Below are 6000 nucleotides of genomic sequence, written 5' to 3' on the forward strand. Positions count from 1 at the left end.
TTAACCAATATTTCATTTCCAACTCGGCATCAGTGCAGAATGGTTGTACCACTATGCTGAGGCAGTCGTTGACTCAGACTATCTCTGTATTCACTATCCTGGAGGTGCTAGTCTCACGGCATCGTCTGAGAGTTCCTGTGGAATTTGGAGAAGAGCAAATGACAAGATGAAACACGATACACTCTAGGTGCTCTGCTGGCAAGCGCTGTCCGAGAAACGTACGCCTCCTGCTTCTAGTCGCCGCCGGACACAAACTTAACGCATTTTCAACCGAGTGTGTACTCCGGTAAAAATAAAGGATGGTTAGAGATGGAGTTCATACTGGACCAGGATGAAGCAGGGAATCAAACTTGGTCCTTTAAAGGAAGTGGGAAACAAATTCGGATATGAATTTGACCACTGACTTTACAGAATTCAAGATTAGTGGCGTGACAGATGCGCCACTCCATCAAAAAAATCAGAAGCCCCGCCATGAGTAGAAAATTATCAGAGGACGGTCGGCGCATAAAACAGCAAATCGACTCGATTTATTGTCTTGAAATGTATGATCTCTCATGAGACACAAGGTTTCAAGACCCAGTAATAAGTGAGAAATCTAGGAATATACTACAGCCCCCTATGCACTCTATCCCCCTCGCATAGACTCCTAGGCATACGCGAATGAAACGGGTAGAAATCTTCGCCGTGCACTTCACAGCCGTTTGCAGAGTTCAATGAGGTTGCAGACAATTTTCAAGCGACTGCTGGCCTATCATCGGATGGTGACGTTACGCAAATATTTCGCGAGTTACGTGTATGTCATAGTCAAAGTTGCGTTGGCGTCGAAGAATCCACAAGTTTGCGGGAAATGATGGGCCCTTTGATTGCTTCATGCTGTCCTATCACTCCGGCTATGATACAGGTCGCCCAAAAGCTTGTCACAACCTTCGGGTTTGGATGAGAGTTGATCCTGCAAGTGGTGTCATCTGATGAGCCTGCTGTAGCTTGATCATGAGAGAATGAACACAGGGTGGGGAAAATAAAAGCGGCCCGGACGAGTGGACGTGGATGTATGCATATAACCACACCCCCTGACACCTAGCAGGATGGAGCAACTACCCTTACAGCCGGCCGAACCTTGGAGCACGTTCATACATTCTCCACGCCTGACAGTTGTTAGCAGAGATCAGTCTGGTCGCGACCTAGCTGGTTACCCAGGTCACCTGATTTATAAGTGTGCGATTACTTTGTGTGGGGAGCCTTCAAGTCTAAGGTGTATCGCAACAACCCTCGTGGTCTTCAAGAACTGCAGCGGAACATTTCGGACGAGACTGCAGCATTTCCAGCAGTCCAGTTTTGTTCCACCTTCAGCAACTTGATGACTAGGAGTCAAAAGTGCCAAGAAATGAATGGTGGTCACTTTCAACATCTACTATAGATTAGTACCATATTTCCTTTCCCCTGCTGCGTTTCTTTGTACCCTGAAACTCTGTTCTCGGCCCCACTTTTTTTTACCCCACCTAGTATTTCGAGAGACTAAGGCGCCGATTGTTTGCTGCTTCTGCCCGTAACATCTATTTACACCACAGTCGCAGTATTCAACAACGGTCAGAATGAACAAGACAAATTTACACGGACATTCCACATACGTTTGTATGGAATACCTCAGTGAGTGAAAATCAGAAATTAATTACTTTACAAGCGCCTGTCAGGGAGTTCCATAAATAGGGATACCATTAGGGACGTAGCAGTAACTGTTTACGGAAGCGTCACAGGCACCCGCCACAGTCTTTCAGTAGGAACTGTCGTGTATTCGCAGGAATTGGAAGCTACGGAAGGAAGACTATCGAGGAAGGTCAAGGATGAGAGGCTGTGTCGCAACGCTCCCTGGATACTGAGGTAGCCACAATGTTTAGCTTTAGTTTTCAGCTTTACTACTGCACGGCTACTGTCTTTGACGAAGTAAATCAACATTCCTACTCATCATTTACAAGCAATAATCCTGATTATATCGAGCGTCACAGCTGACAGAGTTAATGATTAATAAACTATTTTATTGTGTCATTCGTTGAACATCTTCAGGTTGCCACACTGTTTATCTTATGACTTCAGCACAACTCGGCAACCTGAAGATTTTCAACGTACGAAACTGGTCGTAACACAATAAGCGTGTAATAATACATATAAGAGTGGTTTTGATTAATCATTAATGCTGAAAATGGGACAGACTACCGTCTGTTGTGCCACAGTCTCCCCATATATTCCCTTCTTGAGTAATACGCTACTGATAGACCATTTTGCAACAATGAAAACATACGATCGTCATGAAGGCTCTCTGATAAACAGTACGCAGAAACGTAAACTTTCTCGCTCTGCTACGACGTTGTATGTCCAACTATTTCTGCTTAAAATAGCGTAAGCTATCAATATAAGTTCGTATACTTTCTCGGCCAGTGGCATTTTTAATAAAATAATTTTGGGTATTGGGCTGCGTCATTGTAAACTACTAAAGCAACTAACTGCCGACGTTTCAACCGACTTGCTGCGGTCCTCTTCTGGGCGGGTCAAACTACTATAGCAACTAATTGCCGACGTTTCGGCTGACTTGCTGTGGTTCTCTTCAGACCGGTTCGACTGAACCGCTCTGAAGAGGACCGCAGCAAGTCGGTTGCAACGTTGGCAATTAATTGCTTTAGTAGTTTACAAACAAGCGACCCAAAACCCAAAATTATTTTACTCAAAATAAAATATCAGAAGTTCGAAAAAACGCATAGTTGTGTTATCACATCTTTTTTATGTATTGTGTGCTGAATAAATTAACAAAATCTGTCCTTTGTTTGTGGCTATTACAGAATGGTATGCATGTGTGAAGATGGCGCAAGTACATGTTTGATACAAAAGGTTTCGATAGAAGCAATATTCTGGAGGATGACTGAACCAACATGCACCAAAAAAAAATTGAGGACTTGGTGACAAAAATTGTATAAAATAAAACTGTCTGGTACTAACATCGATTATACTATTTGGAAATCGTGCCTTCTATCCGGCCATAATGCCATACGATCATTTTATCGCAGAAAAGGTCGCTAATCTGCTGGCTGTCTTACGGAATGGCAGAATCTCAAGAGCAATCATTCCCCGAATGGTACTTGAATTACGTAACCATTATGGTACCTCATCTGAACCTCTCGATACCAGTAATATTCTACTGTGTTTCTGCAAAGTAGTTGACATATTTCTGAGACAACATTCAGATTTGATTTCATTTGTGATACATCGATATGTTTATATTGCAATGATATTATTCTTATGTGTATTCTTTTTTTTTTTGTCACTATGATCTTTGACGTACTTGTAACTCTGATTTTTGGGCGCGTAAGCGATTGTTAGTTAGCTGTTAACTTGTTAGAGAGTCGGACCTTGAAAAAGTCAAGTCGTGGACGTCATGTTGGAAAGACGCATAACGTAGTCAGCTTATAAAATGTGAACTTTAACAGTGACTGTGATGAAGATGTTTTCAAGTATGTTTTGTATTGTGAAGTGATGTTTGTGTGTCACGTGATATTGCAATAAAAGCAATTAAAAGGAAGTGTAACTTAAGTTCGGAATGCTGATTACTTTTTTTACATCACCATTGTCCTGCAAAAGTGCAATCTCCAAGAATGGTTTCTGAAGCGCATCTACAAAACTTTTGAATATAGCAGAATAAAACCTAGGCCTCTTTGCATCAGATCTTGGAATCATAACTACCTAGATTTTCAACGATTAAGCCATGATTTTACGACGAGACCTGCGTGGGAAACACAAAAAGATGAGTGCCTAGTTTTTTCATTATTACATGAAATGACTATTAACTGTGCTCTAATGACACCTGCCACATAATATGACTGTTGTTGCCCGATAATGCAGTATTTAGCAGCGTGAGCAACACCACAATCGTTATTAAAATTTTGACCCTTGTTGTGGTAGGGTTGTTAGAACACCAATCGCAGGTGGGTGACGAGTCGACACACCGGAAATAAGCGAAAGGAGTGGTGACAGTTGAGAAAGTCGACCCGACCCGTGCTGCAGAGGTGCATTCTTTCTTACCTTGACAGTTCAGGTGGGAACGATGCTGGTGGTGAAGAGACGAGACTGCTGATCACAGAACACAACCCACAGCAAGCGCACACACGGAACCCGCCCCCTGTGTTCGAGCGCAGCGCGTGTACTGACGCGCTCTGACAAAGTAGCAACGACACGCCTGCGCCAGTGGGCGGCGCAGCAGAGCGCTCTTGCGGCCCGTGGCGGAACTGACAGGCCGCATAGTTGTGGGCTGTGGATGAGAGCAGAGTACGCTTCGTTGCGCGGTATTGCTGTACTGCCTTCCGAAGCAGTCTCTGCAGACGTATCAGAAACTTACCTCGAAGGACGTCAATATGAAAAACCGTTTCTTCGAGTAAGAACACACGATTCCTACAATTAATTTTAAGAGTTCCCAATTATCGGTTCAGTATCTACATTTTTAACACACATTTATTTCTTTTTCTTCAATAGCCCTTCGAGAGAGTTCAACGAAGATGATATAATATACAGCTCAAAAAGAGTTAGGGGAACACGTTTATCAACGTCCGGTGTGTTACATGTACTTTGATATAGGTGCTAGCTGTGTAGTTTGAGATCGTCTTTAATGAATTCGCCATCTGTCAGCAGAGTTATGCATTAAGTATCAGACGACATCTTAGAAGGAAATGAGTACCGGTGCCCCATCGTTCTCTAGTGAGGTACACAGACGGCAGTTGGCATTTGTGGAAGTTGCATTCAACGGATCACGTGCAGTGCAACATTTTACTGCAATGCTAGCTGCAGTAGTTTGATCAACAAAGGACTAAGTTTTTGTCGTGTTGCTGCTGACACCAGTGTCTCTCCATCTGTCATCCACAGGTTGTGGACACGATATAGTGACACAGGTCAGCACATATGGTGAGTCGGATAAGGCCGCTGACGCATTACCACAAGACGCGAAGACCGATATCTGGCCATTTCTTCCTTGCGGCGTCGTACGCCTACCGCCAGAGCCCCACAAGATGATCTCAGAGGGGCCACTGGAGCCGCTGTTGTCAAAAAAATGGCTCTGAGCACTATGGGACTTAACTGCTGAGGTCATCAGTCCCCTAGAACTTAGAACTACTTAAACCTAACTAACCTAAGGACATCACACACATCCATGCCCGAGGTAGGATTCGAACCTGCGACCGTAGCGGCGGCGCGATTCCAGACTGTAGCGCCTAGAACCGCTCGGCCTCTCCGGCCGGCCACTGTTGTCAGCCAGACTGCAAGGAACGCATTACGAAGAACGATCTTGCGACCCAGACGTTCTTTTCTAGTATCCTACTTGACACAACATCTCGCTGCTCGCCTTCAGGTCTACCGTTCCCGTGCAATTCGCAACTTCGTCACTGGGGAAACGTGTTATTCACAGGCGAATGCAGGTCTCCTCTGACGCAAGGTGATGGCCGTGTTCGTGTGTGGAGACGCAGTCGCGAGGGGTACCTTCCAAATGTTGTTCAGGAAATCGACAGAATCGGTCAAGATCCTGTGATCGTGTTTTGGCAGGCATCAGTATAGCAGCCGTACGGATCTCATCGTTTCCCTTGGTCGCCTCACTGCCTCTCAGTACATCGAACAGGTCCCGTTGGACCTTGTGGTGGCTGATGCATCCGGTGGTGGCCCTGAATTCCTTCTCATTCACAATAATGATAGCGTTCATGTGGCGGGCGACTCCAGCGATGACTTGCGAAACCTGGACGTTGAAGCAATGGAATGTCGAACCGTGAGTCCCGACCCAAACCCCATCGAACATGTGTGCGGCATGCTCAATGGAGTATGGTAGACGCCCAAAGTCATCCCCTAATTGTTTTCAGCAATGAAATTCAGTATCAGCAAGCACGAATACAAGAATCAATCATGGTCTTATAAACACCTTGACATTCTGGACCAATGTCTTGTAAAGGCCACGTTAAGTACAAAGACAGTCAGTTT

General features: G+C 44.8%; 1 protein-coding gene across 2 annotated transcripts in view; it reads right to left on the reverse strand.

The window, feature by feature from the left end:
* Positions 1 to 4206, reverse strand: part of LOC126469582 (diacylglycerol lipase-beta-like) — an 817808-nt gene extending 813602 nt beyond the window's left edge. For both annotated transcript variants that reach the window (XM_050096710.1, XM_050096701.1), the window contains exon 1: positions 4069 to 4206. The gene's annotated coding sequence lies outside the window, so the exon portion shown is untranslated. The remainder of the gene's footprint in view (positions 1 to 4068) is intronic.
* Positions 4207 to 6000: the final 1794 nt, after the last annotated feature.

Source organism: Schistocerca serialis, chromosome 1, assembly GCF_023864345.2.
Source record: "Schistocerca serialis cubense isolate TAMUIC-IGC-003099 chromosome 1, iqSchSeri2.2, whole genome shotgun sequence".
In the NCBI taxonomy this organism is placed as follows: domain Eukaryota; kingdom Metazoa; phylum Arthropoda; class Insecta; order Orthoptera; family Acrididae; genus Schistocerca; species Schistocerca serialis.